Source organism: Anarrhichthys ocellatus, unplaced genomic scaffold (genome assembly GCF_004355925.1).
Source record: "Anarrhichthys ocellatus isolate YVR2014 unplaced genomic scaffold, GSC_Weel_1.0 scaffold2, whole genome shotgun sequence".
NCBI classification, from domain to species: domain Eukaryota; kingdom Metazoa; phylum Chordata; class Actinopteri; order Perciformes; family Anarhichadidae; genus Anarrhichthys; species Anarrhichthys ocellatus.
Window position 1 is genome coordinate 12,020,101 of NW_022280032.1, and position 16,676 is coordinate 12,036,776.

Here is a 16,676-nt window from a genome sequence, read left to right on the forward strand (position 1 = left end):
ACACAGAGGAGTGAGTGTGCTTAGAAGTGTGCCCAGTGTTGGTCAGACAACGGGGCCAGTTACAACCGCAAGTTTCCATTTGTTTTGGTCAGTGTGGTCACTTGTGACGTGGCCAAGTGGACAAAAGGAATTCCTCTGTATTGTGGCAATAATACAGTTTTTGGCTATTTCTATATGACATATGATGGAGAAATCAATTGTATTCTTGAATTTGCCTTATGACAAATTAAAGAAGTAAATATTTGGTTATTGTGAGAGGTGTGTGTGTGTGTTTCTGCCGTAGACCACATTTACGGCCACATTTTTAAACAAACAATTGCATTAAACACAAGCTAAATTTGTTTAATTAATTAGGTTTTAAGGTTATAGGGTTCTCCCGATATTTACATGGGCACACACACACCCCAGAAGTCTCAGAGGACTGGCTTAACCATGCCGTGAATTTAACCACTACATTGAGTATAGACCTACTTTATAGATTTTTGAAAACCATAATATGCTGAATTCCTGTTGTTTTAGGAACCATGCATAGAGGATAGCACTTGATCACACGACACAAAATCAACAGGTTGCATGTGTGACATAAAGAAAACAGGTCCTACACTACCTCGATAATATTCCCTCACAAATTAGTCCAATAGGAACCATGTCAAAGTTAATGGGACTATCATTTACTTTGCAGAGCTTTTAATCTACTGAGAAACACAATTTCCATGTCTACCTGACATCCTTTCTTTGGTCTATTAGCTGTGGTTCAGAATATACATATAGTTAATTTAGAAAACTTTATTTCATCGTCATATATATATATACACAAGTACATACATGAAATTTGTCCTCTGCACGTAACCCATCCTAAGCATTTAGGGGCAGTGGGCTGCAGTAAAGCTCCCAGGGAGCAACTTTGGGTTTAGTGTCACGCTCAAGGACAAGTCAACATGCAGACAGCAGTAGCCGTGGATCAAACCACCAACCAAGGACAACCCGCTCCACCTACTGAGCTACAGCCGCCCAGACCCATTGCCACAGACTGTACGTGCTATGAGAATAGCAGAAACATCATCATGGTTTGATGATCCACAAAAGTCTGTGTGTAGTGGGCATTTGAAAACAATCAAAGTCTATATCTGGAAATTTAGTGTGACGCAAATCAAATTTGTAATAAATGTGTTTTAGATGGCTGAGTACAAACGTATGTGAATATCATATGGTTGGTAATGCTGTTTTGGGCTGTTTGTGGCTCCTAACAGGGGGTTGGTCTCTAATTATCTTGGTTACAGAGGCATGGCCAACAGACTGCAGGCCACACACTCTGCACAGGACATGCACTGACCTGTCTCATGTTCGTCTGCTCACCAGTCAAACACACAAACACACACATAAACGCACAAAAATAATGCTCCGTTATTGAGCAGTGACTCACCTCACACAACCTTTTGTCCATGGTGCTTCACACCTAAACTTTATTTGCTGCCATGCAGGATCAGATGGACACATTGTTGTTTCAAATACTACTAAACGTTCGCTTTTTTCTTTTTTTGCTTGTTGTGTTTCAGGCCTCCTTATTTTTGATGATCTTGAATACAAAAAAAAAGTGAACTTTAAATATAAAACAATATAAACATACACAAATCCAGATGAAAAGCTGGCTATTTGTGCTACAGTTGAAAGAAAGTGTATCACAAACATTCTGTAGCTTAACCATCTTTCTTTCTCTTTGAAGGACTCGTGAAAAATCAGGAGCAAATTTGCATTTCCCCAATTTTTGTCTTTTATCATGAGAAGTGTTATCTGAACTTTCCATGCACAAGTATCTGTAAACTGTACTGTAAATAACAGGAGACTGTGTTACTTGTGACAGAAAATGCAACAGCCTTTGGAATCTTGGTGAGAATCACTTCAAGCAAATGTGCTTTTAAAAGAAATCTGGGTGTTATTTCGTGAAAATCTGTAAAACAAAATGTCAACAATGAGCCTTAATTAGTTACTCTGTATTCAAAAGTGTACTTAACACATGCAAATGCAGAAACACAGGTGTGTTTGTATGCATATGTATATGCACACATGTACACATGTGCACACACACACAAACAGACTGTGTACAGTATCTGATTTGGCCTCTCCTCTGAGCGTTCTCACCACGACCACAATTCATTAGTAATTGACCGCAGCAGCCTCACTCATTAAACATTAACAGGCTACTGGTGAATAATTGATTAATGATATGAGGCGATCTGCGGCAGCATTCTGACAATAAGAGTGCATGGATGAGAGGAAGGAAAGACCGAATCAATGCGACACTAAGCAAAGGACCCGACACACACACACACACAGGATCACTCACACACCCACTTACTATTAACTCGCTATTAACTCACCGGTCAAGTGGCAATTTTTTTTTTCAATGTGTATACATACTATACTGCACATAATAATTAAAATGCCATTTTCTGAAGCCAGAGAATAACCTTGTTTGGAACTAGATATTGAAGAATAATGTTACCATCTTTGTGCTCCTTAAAATTTCTCTCAATCTTAGTTTTAGCCAGTGTCAGGTGGGTGATGCCGTATCTCATTTTAGACAGACCACTAACACAATTTCTTTGAGCAAACACTCTGCAGTTTTTCAGTCCCAACAGGTACTCGTGGTGTGTTTTTGCTGCGAGTGTTTTTATGAGAAATTTTGGATTGGTTGCAAGGTTGCGACATAAAAAAGAAAAAGAAAAAAATGATGAGGAAGATGGAGGGTCAACACACAACCTCCACAACCCAGTTTATCTGCTTCCTTTTCACCAGGATAATACAATGTCATAGTGCCTTCTCAAACCAATGCAAATTGCTGTTGCAAAAATCAAACCATTTTCTGCATTTTCTACCACAGCTATGGTTAAGTTTCGTCACAATCATGACTTGGTTAAAGTTGGGTTGGAATAACTTTTTTATTAGGGTTAGGGTACACGCATGCTCATGGTTAAAAGATACCAACGTTGACTGTCGACAGGAAACTGGGAGCAAATCATGGTCTCCCATGTCAAAGTCCAATGTTTTGTTGACCCATCTTACCCAATATTCTGTATAATGTATGCATCCTATACACTCATTAACATTCTGTCTTTCAGTACACCACATCCGTCTTGATCTATCATGTCTGTCCATGTGGACCATGAGAATGTGAAAGGCACGTGAAGCCAACAAAGATACTAAATGAGGCTTTTGGAGAGTGTAATGTGACATGGAAAAAAAATGTACAATATTACTTTTGAAATGAGTAATAATAGTAGTTTAGATTGATAGAAACCATTTAAGAATACAAGGACTCAATGCACAAACATTGTAAGTGTCTCATTGGAGCGCTCCGCATGTCTAAAAACAGGACTTATCTTTGCTTGGTATCAAATTGGCAGATTCTAATGACATTATATCGTTGATTGTTTTGGCTCTAAAAGCCTTCAAGCATCCCTAGTGATGGGAATTTGTCATTGAAAGTGGATAGATAGTTTCATTGAAGTTATCTGTCATTAAACTGATTGGACGTTAAAAAAAGACAAGGCTAGTCTGATAATTAAGTTTTAACTTTATTGACAATGGTTTTTAAAGCCCTAGCCAAGCAAAAATGGCTAAAATAACATACCTAAAATGAATTAGAAATAAGTGGTCAACCATAAGTCTTAATGTATATTTCTGGTTCCCTTTTAAAGGTAAGAAGATAAGGAATATGAATACATCTTAAGTAAACCTATTTATTTTACCATTCCATAGTAAATGGAGGAAACATTATCTAAATTGAAGAAGCATTATCACTATTAAAACCAAAATCCAATTGACAATGAAGCCCCTGAATGTCTTCTAGTACTTTTAATTACAACTGAGACTGTAAGTTTGATATAAAATATTCATGATACAATATACTCAGATTGCTTATGGGAGTTTTACTTCAAAACACTATTTATTTGTGTTTGTTTATGTTACAAATAACATAAATCTCCCTAAAGCATTGAAATAGCAATAAACACAATGAATATTGATCGATATTTATATATGACAGAGAAGCTCCATGCTATACGGGCAGATAAATGGAGAGTGACAGAACCCACAGTTTTTGTATTTGTCTAAGCTAGCTGGATAGAGTGATATGAGGCTTGTTGGAGTCAATATAGTTTTGACAACATACAGTTGGTTTTGCAGATTGGGAAAGCTGAAGAACGAATGTTTTCATACTGTATGAAATGCATATCTTTCATATATTTACCATCTTCCATCTTCCATTTTTGTTAGTATGCTACAGAGGTGGACCCAGCACTTGGTCTGTTGGGATTATTGGGCTAATAAGCAGTGCTGGATAGATACTGTAGTAATGCCTGGTGATATGGTATGATTTTGTGTAATTTGTTGACACTACAATATTCATACTGGTGAAAAAGTAATTTCGACAAAATGCTACTGCTTAATGGGATTCAGTAGTCAGCTACTCAAAACAAATACGTTCTTTCAATGTTAAAATTGTATCTAAAACACACACAGGATACAGTACACACACCCACAAACACACACATAAACCCTCACACCGACAATCGAGTGAAAATTAGGATAATGACAGTCATCTAACAGTGAAAATAGGAGCTGGATGTCTCCTTACTGGAGTCAAGCCGAGAGAGCACAAGCTCATCAGAGAGAGAATAGAGTGAGATATGTCCTCCGCTGATCCACCGCCCCAGGACTTGTCAGGGGCCAGTCACAAAGGTGCTCGATGATGAATAGGGGTCAGGTTCACCCCTCTTAAATTAACTAATGGTGTGTGTATGTATATGTGCGTGTTTATATGCCTATGCTCATATAAGTGTGTCTTGTCTGTCTGGACTCCTGACACTCAATAGTTCATTATCACATGTTTTAATATTTAATTTTGCTATTTGATAAAAGAGGATGTTTTATGAATGAGGTGATCCATCCCTGGATATCAAGAGTCATCCAAACCAGTGCAACACTGTGATACTGAAACTTCTACATGCCTCATCCTTTTTATGCGTTGGTTTACTCGGATATGCCACATGTTGTTTTCGACTTGTCAACATGTATTTTTAGCTTATCTTTTAATCAGCGTTATCTCGTGTGAGATTTTGTTATCTGCTTGTGCATGTGTGCTTTAAATAGCACAGACATCATTTCATCCCTGTCCACTAAGCTCCCATTTGGTTAATTATCACAGTTGCTAATTACAAACCTTTCAACAGAAGTCGACCTCCTCTGCCTGTTTCTTCCCTTATTCTTCCTCTCCGTTCCCTCTCCTTTCTTTGCTCTGTTGCCATTTGCAACATGGCAACAAGACAGTTGCACAGAAAACAAAAAACAGGAAGTTTAGTTATTACTATGCCTGGGAACAGGTCCAAAACTAGGGAGATCTTCTGTCCTGAGCAGACAGTGACATTGGATGAATCTACAGCTCCCTCCTCTTTTTTTATGTGGATACCTCAGTTGGTGCTGGCTATGTATCCCCGGCTGTCATGCTGCTATTTCCGCCAATGCCAGTCGCTCTAGGATGGCTGCTCTGAGAGAGGTACTTTGAAGAGCTGTCCAGGTGAGAGCTTGGCTATGGCAGAGCTTTTTCTGCTCTTTCACAACACAGAGTGCCCTTCAGGGACTCAAATTGCCCTGCAGTGTTATGGATAATACTCAAATCCACACTAAAATCACACACGTATACGCATGCACGCACGCACACGCACACACACACACACACACACACACACACACACACACACACACACACTCAGTTCTATCAAATATTAAAATAGCGAGTTGGACTAAACAAAAAAGCGAGAAGACAATTGCTCTGGCATGAAACTTTCCCTTGGTACCATTTCAAACACAGCGGAAAAAAACAAACGTAAGTGCTTTAACTGTTTATTTTTCTCTATAGACTTAAGCTCTTCTCTCAGTCCACCTCTTTTTGTTTCCTCTTCTTCGCTTAATTTCACCTCCCCTCTTTTAATCATTACAAACATAGCCAGCCTACAGATGAGACCATATGCGCCTGTATCTGTGTACATTTAATTATGTGTGTCTAATTATGTCTGTTGTTCTATTTGAAGATACTTTGGAGAGGCAATGAGTTGCAGTGAAAAGTGAACTCATGACTTGACAGGTCCTCGGAGGTGCTCTGACAAGAAAGAAAATGCAACTAGATGTCATTGTTTTGATTGAATTGGCAAATTCCACATGTGGAATGGTAAAACGCTATGAATGGGCCTAAAAGCGTCTTTATGCATCTAAATAACAGCCACATCTTTGATATTACATGCACATAACAAACACATGCATCCACTTTGGAACACACAACACATACATATACAAATACAAATATACATACAAGCCTTTCAAGTGAAGCACGTGCATGCATTCACATCCTGTATGCACACACACACACACACACACACGAGCCGATTTTTACCATGAGTGAACCAAAGTTACGTGGATAATAAATCATTTCCTGCTCACATAATCTTACATATGACAAACTACATATAGCTCAGAATTTATTTTATTCTTGAAAGTGTGTGCATGCCTAGGTACACACATTTTGGTCACGACCATTTGAGGTTTTTTTTTCATTTCCGGTGTGTGTGTGTGTGTGTGTGTGTGTGTGTGTGACAGAGTTGAGGGGATATGTGTGAACTGTGTCATGGAGCCTTGGGCCTTGGGCCTCCTCACTGATCAAGTTACTGGGGTGCACCAGGTGAGCCAGAGAATAGACGATATCATGATGTATTGGCTGCCAGGCATTGATATTGGGCTGAGATGTAGAACTGACCAACCACTGTCACAACATTTACTACTTATAAGATTTTAACATTTCTTTGTTTTAATGTCTTGATGTATCCACAATTTGTCCAATATTCACATATTTATTCATATTAATATATATGTTAATTAAAAATTCTTCAAAACAAATAATATGTATCTTATGTAGTCCGTTTTATGTGGGTGACATATGGTGCTCAGGCTTTTTGTCCTCCTCTACCTCCTGCAGTCAAGTGGACGATTTGTGGTTCAAGCTGAGCTGGGGCATGAATCTGTTTTCGCATGCTGGCGCACAGTTTGTAGGAGCAGATCTGAAGTCAGTTCCATGTCTAAATTAGAGCGCTCAGTAGCGACACATGGTAAATGAGTCTTAATGAGTTTCCCAGCCTTTATTTTCTGCACTGTTAGACAGCCCTATGGCAGCACTGAGATGTCAGCCATTCCTGCTGGTGCTAATATCCTCCAACCACCATGATGACACTGCCACCAGTCATTCACATACACACAGGTAATTGCGTGCCTCAGGCACATATACATATATATTTATATACAGCTTGCTACCTTGAGTAGGAGATCCTGAAGGAGAGTGTATCCAACATAAGGCAAAGAGGAATAACATAGTTCTCTCCGAGGGTAACTGTCGACAACACATGAATTATACCTCAAACAGTGTGACTACGCACCTCCATGCAACACTGTATGTGATATACACCATATGCTGTTATATGCTATCCCGAAGAAGATACACACATGTTAAAGTTAAACATACTTCCATCTACATTTTGTGCATGTGGCAGTAGTCATCTCATGACTCATCTGAACACTAAATCTCTCTCCTACAGGCTTCCATGCAAAACACCTCAAATCCTCACGCATGCTGCTAAATATGAAAACAAAAATCATACTTGTTTTTGCATTTTTATCAAACCACTGGCAGCATCTGCCATGAAGACTTAGAGATCTCTTAGCTGAGTATGTGGGGCAGCATACATTAATCATAACCATATTGAGTGGAGTGACAGATACTCATATCAGCATTTACATAAACAAGTGGAACAGCGTATGAATCCAAATGATGTACCATAAAGTATGGATGATATCAGACAGGAATTGTACCACAAATGCTGGAGAGCGCGAGCTTTTAGGTGACAGGCAATCCAAGGAACAGACATTGTAACCTAGAAAAAGCTTGATAACGGAACACAATAGTCACCTTGTCTTCTGAGGGTCAATCTGACAACTCTAATTGCTTGTGTCTGAGGATGCTCGTCTTCTGGTGTTTTTGTTCGTCTTGTAAGTGTAAAAAAGAGAGGGGTTCTCCCGTCTATGGATTTAGCATGAGAGTATTCAAAGAGCAGGAGCTGATCTATGAATAGAGTGCTATTGTAAAATGTTCAAGGGATGAGTGCCAATCTAATAAGGCTGCTAAGGATGTGATGAACAGAGCATCAAAATGACTATATACACTGTAATCTGGGAGTGTTGCGTCACCTCTTCAAGCTAATCTTCTTATGGGGGAAAAAAAGCAACAAGGATGCTGCTTAGCTGGGCAAAGAGGAAACAAATGCATAAAAGAGTCTGTGAGTTACCCTGTCTTCCTGTTGAGCTGTTTGTCTTTGTTTGTTGTATCCCTCTCAGTGTCTGTCCATCAGTTCTTGCTTAGCATAAGTCTTTCTCTGACTTTTATTTGGCTGTTTAGCCATACTAGGGGCGGGGCTTCAGGGATGGCAATTTGTGGGTATCCACCACTTCGGTCCAGACTGAAATATCTCAACAACTATTTTATGGATTGCCATCAAGATTTTCTACAGACATGCATGGTCCCCAGAGGATTAAACCTACTGACTTTGGTTATTCCCTGATCTTTGCTGTTGTGCCACCAGCAGGTTGACATTTTTGGCTTTTACTGAAATGTCTTGACACCTCTAGGATGGATTGCCATCACATTTCGATAGTAATTGCTCCCAGATGATGAATCCCAATGATTTTGGTAATCCCGACTGTCCCTCTTATCTGCTAATTAACCAAATGCATGCATTCTAAACTAAAATGGTGAAACTGGTAAATCTTATAGCTGCAATACATCAGCATGTTAGCATTGTCATTGTGAGATCAATACTCCGGTAGTTTTGAACGGGGCCCGTTTAATACCAGGTTTCAGAACGCATCCTTACCTACCTCGGTTTTCGCTAGAGCCAGTGTCAGTGTGCTGGGCTGCTGTAGAAACATGATGGTACAGCATGGCAGACTCCGTGGTAGAAAACCCGCTCCCTAGTAAGATAAGAATGTAACGAAAACCCTACGATTCTTAGTTTCAGGTGATTTTACACTGATTAAAACAAAGTTGTGAATATTGTAATCCATTGCTGCCAATTAATCACCCTGAATGTTACACACTCTTCCTTTAAAGCATCATTGTGTTTTAGTACAGCCTCACAGAGCTGTAGCGTGGCTGTAGATTCTTCAGTGTTGTTTAAACAACGCAGAAGAGGGTGATACATTTTTGTTGCATTACAATGATGTTAAATTGTCTGTGTTTGTGAGTGTTTGCATGCTTGTGCATCTGTGTGTTTCTGGGCATGCATTGCTAATCAATAGATCACAAAAAGCTGTTATCAGTTATCTGTTTTTGTAACATTCAGTAGTGAATCCCTCAGGTGAATGTTCACTATCATGGTATCAGACTCTGAGGATCTCATTGTGCTGTCAGGCCACCCTGCATGTGAGGGTATGTGTCTGTGTATGTGTGTGTATATTTGCTTATGTGCTTTGTTATAGCTTGAGGGGAAACAGGCAAACTGACGTTCAAATGCAGGCTGGGTAGAATACACGAAGCATCAATATTTGTTATACAGATGTAAAGATGAAGATTGCAAATTGTAAAGCACTGATGAATCTTAAAATATCAGGAATCAGAAACTAAGGGCATTAATACATAAAGCCACCATTTGCTATGTGCAGCTCTGACTGTACTTTTAGGCTGATTTTTTTTAGACTGACTAGAATCGTTTTGTCTTTGAATATATATATATTTTGAGTGCTCACAGAAAAGCATCACCTTGTCTTTCCCTCCCTCTCTTCCCCACCTCTCCTTCACCTCTTCCTGCCTCTGCCCCAGCTCTCGTTCTTTACTCCCACCTTCTTCCTCCTCCTCGCTGGGTACAGGGCAGGGTAGCAGAACTGTCTCGTCTTTGAGACGTAAGGAGTTTGACATTGCTTAGTTTCGCTAAATAAAGCAACAGGAATAACACCAGATTGCCTTCATGATTCTCACAAAATACAGTCATGAGTCCTATTTGTAGTATGTCATCACCTCATTTCATACATGGATATCATATATCATATATGGATATCTACAGTACCTGTCCTTGCAGTATTGGTGTGTTATTTTTAGACTGAAGACTGAAAATGGATCTTATTCAACTAGCAGGCATTAAATCGAAAGATGGAGATGGATAAATGGATAGATAGATGGAAAGATGGATGGAAAGATGGATAGATGGATAGAGAGAGATATAGATGTATAGATACAGATGTATAGATAGATGGATAGATGTATGGAAATATGTATAGATGGATAGATACAGATGTATAGATGGATGAACAGATGGACCGCTAGATGATAGATGGATCAATGGATAGATGGACAAACAGATGGATCAATGGATATACGGATGGATAGATTGATAGATGGACACTTAGATTGATAGATGACAGATAGATGACAGATGGATAGATGGGCAGATGGATTGATAGATGGGCGGATTAATTGATAGAAGAACAGATGGATTGATAGATGGGCAGATCAGTGTATCGATGGATAGATTTATAGTTGTATCGATGGATAGATGTACAGATGTATAGTTGGATGGACAGATGGACAGCCAGATGATAGATGGCTTGATAAATGGATGGATAAATGAACACATAGATAGATGGATAGAAAGACAGATGGACTGATAGAAGGACAGGTGGATTGATAGAAGGACTGATAGAAGGATAGAGGGGTAGTAGAGATGCTCTGATACCCACACTGATATCAGTCCGATACTGACTCAAATAGCTGGATTAGGGATTGTGACAATCGGGTAATCTTGTATTGGACACCATTATTTTCAGCAATTCAGTAGATTTATATGTACGCAATTTCTAAGGGTCCCGTATTGTAAAGTAGTAGTAGTTGTAGTTGTAGTAGTTATATTAGTATTATTAGTGGTAGTAGTAGTGAGATTTTCACGTTTTTTTTTTTTTTTTATAAAGCAGGTGTAAGTGCTATATACATACTTAAAACATATCGAAATCCAGAGACACAGCGCATAGTCAGAAACTGTGCTTTTTAAACGATCAGTCAAGACTTCCATACGGTTGTGACATCACAACTATACAGTATATTGGATATTTACAGTTTTAAACGTAAACATTGTAAATGTGTCCGAGTTAATTTCCGGTTGCAGTGTATGTGAATGACATCAGCTGACAGGAAGTTAACATAGACCCAAGCTGTTGCCTAGCAACGCAATTCCATCGAAAACACGCTCGGATGGAGTGTTTCAAACAGACGGTGAATACGGGTATATTCGGACAGACAGCATGAGAAAAATATAGAGTTTCTTTGAACATTAAAGAAAGTAAACATACAAACCCAAAATATAAGTGTTAACCTGAAAACAAGCGTGATATGTCTCCTTGAAATCAAGCCTGAATTGGTACTCTGTATCGGCCGATACCCAAAGCCTGCAAGGCTATCGGGACTGAAAAAGTCTGATCGGATGCATCCCTAATGGATAGATGGATGAATATAAGCTGGTTAGCACTTATAAAGTCTAGCACAGTACAGATTTGAATTTTTTTTGTTTTGTTTTCGTGGGATAAAAGCTGTTAACAAAAGGCCTACACCTAGCTGCATCACAGTTAAACTCAGTGAAGGGTTTTGTCCTGCAAACAGCAAAGAAATAGAACATCTCACTGCAAACCTGCAAATAAGTGTGCATTGACAGGAAACCAAGTTTATTCTCCTATTCACTTGAATTTCACTGGATGGTGCTAACGAATACAGGATATGCTGCTTTTGAAAGAACACCTTTCATGTTGTGCTTCTATTGATGAGCAGGAAAGTTTGATAAATCAAATGATACAAGTGTCCGACAAACATCTCTGCGCCTTTCTATTCTGCGGATAACATGATAAATCAAAGCCAGTGTTTGGCCTTGATTTTCTCCTTTCAAAAAAATCATTTATTTTTGCTGTCCACAATATATCTCTCTGAGCCCCCTCCTCTCTGTGAGTACACTGCAGGAATGTCAAGGCTTCACTGCAATGTGTGTGTGCACATAGTACACGTTTGTTTGTGTATTTCTTGTATCTGTGCAGTGTGTTTTTAGTGTCTCTTTCTAGCTTAAGATCTGCTGTAAAATCTGCTGTAAAAAATATTCCCAGGGGACCGTGACCTGACCGTTTGACCACCACTCACCATTTCATCCTGTCAAACACATGACAACATTTTTCTGAAAGCTGTCCACCCACACAGTTTGGGAAGGGATTAGATAACCAATGTGTTTCCTGCCTCACTGGAAGACAGACACAGAAACAGGTGTAGCTTTTAGACAGGAGTCAGTGTGTTTCTGGGGGCTCGTGCATGTGCGTGCGTGTGTCTATTGCACATCTGTATGTATCTTTGCATTTGTGATTTTGTGCCTGTGCACATGTTCAGGGAATAGGTAATGTGTGTTTGTTTGTGTGTTTGTTGCCTACTGTTGGATGGCTTTGTTGCCAGATGAAATAGAGAGAGAGAGACAGAGAGAGAGAGAGCTGAGAGACAGAGACAGAGCTGAACTTAAATAACCCTCCTACACTGTCTCACACTTTGAATTTAGCAAGAATTTTACTGAAGAGTTTAACTTTCCTGATCGTCAGTGCCTGAACTTCTCCTGAACAGTTGAGCTGTGTCAAGGTAAAAAAACAACTGCAACTTTCTGAGTGCCTTAACTCTGCGGTTTCAGATAAACAACACTGTCAGTATTCCAAGCTTATGCATTATGCTTATGGAGCAATGCACAGTTACAGTGTGGTGTCCGAAGAGATTATCTTTCTCTCACAGACGCTGCTTTCGAGTCGTATCAGTATTTCTGTGTGTGCATGAGTGTGCATGAATGAATAAATGCATACGTGTGTAGGATACTCTTTTGTCCACATGAAGCCTGAAACAGTTTTACTAGACTTGCTTTGTCCAGTGTGATGGTGCAATGAACAAAAACATCCCCATCTTCACACACCCAGATAGCTGAAATTGTGCAACAACACTCAGTGTTTCACCTACATAGTACCATACATATTTTGAATTAGTCTACATTCCAAATATTTATCCTTCATCTATTAAGACATGTCAAAAATATATACAGGAAGAATATGTTATAGAATCCAGCTGAAGGTAAATGTCAACAGTATTTTATGCTTCGGTTTTGGAAACATGAGTCATGCGCTATAGTTTGAGTTCATGAAAAAGGTTTGGGTGAGCGGGAGATACTCTCATATTCAACTGATTTACTTTCCCCACGGCGGCATGCACTTTTATGCACAGTGGGGCTCTTTTAGCATAACCTTGATCGATGATTGAGGGCTGACTTCAATCCACTGTGTCAGAGCTAAAGGTGTTGCACAAGCACTTTCTTTATCTAAATCACATATCCTTATGCGGGTTTGTAACCCTACTTCAACTTAAAAAGTAAGCTATATTAATAGGAGACTAATGGTTCAATTAATTTGAAATAGATGTGGAGAGTGTAAGTGATTTTCCTTCCATTTCAATCCACCGATTCATTGATTTAAAAAGTTGAAGTTACAACACAAATTGTCTTATTATTTGATTAACCTATTTATCATATTTCGAGAGAATACATGTTTTATAACATAGCACTGGTACTATGCTATGCTAATTTAGCTCCAGGTGTCTTGATTTTGAAAATGTGTGTTTGTGATTTTAGTCTGTTATTACAGGAATTGTTCTTTTGTTTTTACACTTCAGTTTCTGTATAAATTGAGCAAACAAAATGTAAACAGTTATTTACTGCTTTAGAGGTGTCGGTAGGTAGTTTTTATTATTTTCTAGCTGCTTTCCCTTGTTTCCAAACTTGGTGCTAAGCTAAGCCAACCATCCACAGGTGGTAGCTTTATATTTACCATACGAGGTATATCAATCTTCTCATCTTACTGCCAGAAAGCAATAAGCTAAACATTTTCGAAAATGTCAAACTATTCCTTCAGGTAAAGATGAATGGCCAGATGGTTGAATTTTTGGATTAAACTTTACTTCTCCATCATTATTATATATTAAATACAACGTGGGCAGCCAAGGGAAGATGCTTCTTTCAATCCAAACTTGTCTCATTCTTGTCCAGTGTTCTTGTGTAACCTGGCTTACACACACACACACACACACACACACGCACACACACACACAAACAAACACTGTACACACTTTGAAATGAATGCTGCGAGGTGTGGCCCCCTGTTGTGACAACCATACATATACATGTGCATTATTTTTAGTCTGTGTTACCTCTGTTTGAGTCTGTATTGTGATTGGTGTTACTGGAAAACACATACACACACATACACGGTAAAATAAGCCTGTTTTTTAAAAGTAATAGAGTTACTTTATCAGCTTCCCTCTCCCCTGGTTTTTGTCCCTTCACTTGGGTGGATGCTAACATGTGGATGGCTACAGTGGTGAAGATGAGGTGGATGAATAAATCCACTGGTTTATCACGCTCAGCATGTGGTCCTGTTTATAGGCAGCCTGTGAGGGATTTCAAATCGACTCGGCTCTGGCTCTGGGTTTCTATTGTTAGACCCGAGGAGATTGGGTACCTTTCTTTTCTCTCCTTCATATTCCTGAATACATTTTCTCTGTTCCCCCTCTCCTATTCTCCCTTCCTCTCTGCTCATAAAAGGCTGTTAAAATATATTCTTATATATTCTTCAAAATATGCAGTAGCTGGAGTGCACTTGTTTTGACCACAGCCTCAAATGTGTAAATGTAAAAAATATTTGGTTTTTGAAAGACAAGAATATTCACGAGAACCTATGACTTTGACAGAATTTGAAATGCACTACTGATCATTGTCGTTTTTGCATATTGGTAGTCCCAAAGGTTATTTTTTTTTTGTGTGTGCATGTTGCAGTTTTTGTTGATAACTTGCATGGATCTTCTACTGACCATTGCCAAAACCCAAGAAACAACAACAAATATTATCTTATGTGGTCACTTCTGCATTCTCCTCATGATTCTGGCTTATAACCGTGTACCCCAATAGAAACTAAAGTGTGACATACAATTACTATACTTTCACAATTGCCAGTGAGAAAGGCATGAAATGTAATTCATAGAACCTTGAACCTGCTGATATTTCGGCTGAAAAAACAAAGCAAGAAAATGTGTCTCTTTGTCTCCTAAATGCTCCATCGTGTCATTTACTAACTTTGTCTGTCTCCCATTTTGCACTGGGCCAGTAGCATACAGTTGGTTCAGCAGAGCTTTTTCTCTAAAAACAGCTGCGGTTGAAAATTGTGCTGATGAGTGTGGTAAGAGAGAATCAAAATAGTAAAATTACAGGCATTCACAATAAAAGAAAGAGCTGAAAGACACAAAAAGCTAAGAAGAACTGCAGAGTCAGGTGTTCATTTCCTGTGAGTTTATTGCTATGGGAAATACCTTTTGAATAACACATAGTCATTTGATCTATCAGTAACATCAAAATATTGATTAAAGCACCCTGAACCCTGAAGGATTCACAATTCAAAATGACAGAGGGATAAAATCTTGATAATATAATTCTTTTCTGTTATCTCATCTCTCCATTCCTCTGCTGACCAGAGGACGCTAAAGGGACTGTTAAAATTCTCCCCATGGTGGAGTAACAAGGTGATCGGTGGTCAAATGAAGGTAAGGGTCTGTCACATAATTCATCGCAGAAAAATACGGAGAAAGGAGAAGGATGGATGTTCAGGTCTCATACAAGGAGATGTCACTGCATCCCAGACAATACTGGGCAAGAATACAGATAAATAATCTGTAATAATAATCTTAAACAGGTCATTGCAAAATCCTTAAAAGCCATTAATGCAAAAGTCACACATGTATCATAAACTTAGTGGATTCTTACATGAAGAGTGTAACACAAGAGCTGTCAGTGTTCAGTATTTTATTTTTTGACAGAAATGGGAAAAGCCTGAAATGAAATGGTCAGGCAACGACGTCATCACTAAATGACAAAGATGACTTGGGTCCTAATGGGGAACTATACTGTATGGCCTACTTCACATTAAGAATTTAGCCCTGAATATCTATTAATCTGCACGAGAGACTCCACAAGTCAAATATTTATTAGCTCATATTAGGAAATTCATATTTTAGATAAGACTGTGTCTCATTCCTCTCAGCTCATAAATATTCACGTCATTTCAGATGATAGCCTCAGAAGATTTCAGACTAGACAGCTTCTCTGTCAAAGAATCTGCTGTCCAGACGTGTAACGCATCTTAAAAAGTTTCTTTGAACTTTATTTCATTGAATGTTGAAGATTTGGTCGATGATTATGTCAGACACTTGTTTGCATTTGGGTCAAACTACATTCCTGGTGGGTTTCTTGCCTTTTATTGTTCAATGCTTGATAAATGTCTGTGTACATTTTATGTGTGTGTGTGTGTGGTGAGATTTGAGCAGTGCAGATGAGTAGGCCTGGGAATTCTTTTGGGGACAGATAAAATCATCAGGAGCAGCATGAAAAGAGAGCAGCGATAGAGAGGATGGTGTTTGCCAAATTAGACTGAGATCTGTTTGGATTGACTAAAACTGGTCTGTGTGGTCAAATTGTGTGTGC